General features: G+C 46.6%; 1 protein-coding gene across 1 annotated transcript in view; it reads left to right on the forward strand.

The window, feature by feature from the left end:
* LOC104984233 (protein-cysteine N-palmitoyltransferase HHAT-like) overlaps nucleotides 1–2,177 on the forward strand; it is a 298,539-nt gene that overhangs the window by 12,692 nt on the left and 283,670 nt on the right. The window lies entirely within an intron of this gene.

Consider the following 2,177-nt stretch of genomic DNA (forward strand, 5'->3'; position numbering starts at 1 on the left):
CAGGGACGGGGAAGCCTGATGGGCTGCCGTCTATGCGGTCGCACAGAGTCGGACGCGACTGAAGCGACTTAGCAGCAGCAGCAGCAACAGCTTTCTTTATTGTCCAACTCTCACATCCATATATGACTACTGGAAAAACCATAGCTTTGATTAGATGGACCTTTATTGGCATTAAATTAAGATTGTGTTTTATTTGTACATGTTACTTGATCAGCATGATTCTTTGTGCCTCATTTTAAGTTCTCAATCATAATTGTCATTTGAACCTCTTAAATGGATTGGTTTGTTTTGACTTTTAGGCACATTTTTAATTAATTAGTTAATTGTTTTGGCTGCGCTGCACGACTCATGGGATCTTAGTTTCTTGACCAGGGATTGAACCAGGGCTCTTGTCAGGGAAAGTGTGGGTTCCTAACCTCTGGATTGCCAGGGAATTCTCTAGGCAGACTTTAAAACCTTGAGCTTGACATAAAGTACATGTGTGACCAAACCTGTGTGTACCTGCCCAGATTGCCCTGGGAACCTGGGAAAAATGTCTTTAAAGTCCTTCTAGAAGGAGATGAATCAGAAGTATTGTTTTGGAATAAAACATAGCAGACTTTCTTCTTTAGTTTTAAAGAGTTAGAAGTTTCCTAGTATATTTGATGTCAGAGGCTCAAAATCTAATATTAAGCATTTTCACTTATGAGGTGGACACAGGTTTGATAAATACGTAAGAACTTTTGGAGTAGAAATAGGTCGGGCAGGGCTGTCTTTAGGCCTTTGAGTATGTACAGGGTCTTCGAAACCCTTGGAAGAAGCCCTCCTCCTCCTCAGAGCAGCAGACCCACCATGCTGCTGCCTCACTGCTGGGCAAGGGTTTGTGTCCATTTCTTGCCCTCTCTGCCCTGCTTCTTGCATGTGTGTGTGTGTGTTGCTGGGGGTGGGGGATAGGGCTGCAGGAGGCGTGCCTTAAGGCAGCAGTCCCCAACCTTTTCGGCACCAGGGACCGGATTCATGGAAGACAGTTTTTCCACAGATGGGGGTGGGAGGAGGGGGGATGGTTTCAGGATGATTCAAGTGCATTATTACTTTACTGTGCACTTTACTTCTACTGTTATTATTGCATTGTGATATATAATGCAATAATTATGCTACTGGCCGTTAACACAGAGTCAGTGGGAGCCCTGAACTTGTTTTCCTGCAGCTCGATGGTCCCATCTGGGGGTGACGGTAGGATCGCCTGCTGCTCACCTCCTGCTGTGTGAGGTGAGCTTTTCAAGTCAGTGCATTCATGGAATTCCTATCTATCTGTGGCCCAGATATCAGTGCATTCATGGAAATCCTATCTATCTGTGGCCCAGTTTCTATCAGGTCACGGACCAGTACTGGCCGGTTGGGGACCCCCACTTTGAGACTGCATTGATGGTGGGGACTGTCCTGCACTGGTGACAGAGAGCAAGGCATGGAAGTCTAGTCATGCTGTATCAGCATTTTAGTGGTGTTTTGGAATTCTCATTGCAGTTGTGTAGATTCCAGTTGCATTCACTTTACAGCGTGAAAAATCAATATTTCCATGAAGTTCTAATTTATGTAAGGGCTTCTCAAGTGGCACAGCGCTAAAGAATCTGCCTGCTAATGTGGGAGGCACAGGAGGTGTGGGTTCAGTTCCTGGGTCTGGAAGATCCCCTGGAGAAGAGAATGGCAACCCAGTATCTCCAGAATTCTTGCCTAGAGAATCCCATGGACAAAAGAGACTGGAGGGCCACAGTACATGGGGTTGCAAAGAGTTGGACCTATCTGAGTGAGCACACACAATTTATATACATTTGTAAAAAAATATTTTATTTTTTTATTTATTACTTATGGCTGTTGGTGTGTGTGGGCTTTCTCTAGTTGCAGAGGGCGGGGCTACTTTGCACTTGCAGTGTGTGGGCTTCTCATTACAGTGGCATCTGCCTAGAACACAGACTCTAGGCAGGCGGGCTTCCCGGACCAGGGATCGAACCTGTGTCCCCTGCAGTGGCAGACAGATTCTTTACCACTGAGCCACCAGGGAAGCCCTATATAGGTTTTGGCTGGATGGCATCACTGGCTCGATGGACGTGAGCCTGAGCGAACTCTGGGAGTTGGTGATGGACAGGGAGGCCTGGTGTGCTGTGATTCATGGGGTCGCAAAGAGTCAGACACGACTGAGC

Source organism: Bison bison, unplaced genomic scaffold, assembly GCF_000754665.1.
Source record: "Bison bison bison isolate TAMUID 2011002044 unplaced genomic scaffold, Bison_UMD1.0 scf7180017863955, whole genome shotgun sequence".
Classification (NCBI taxonomy): Eukaryota; Metazoa; Chordata; class Mammalia; order Artiodactyla; family Bovidae; genus Bison; species Bison bison.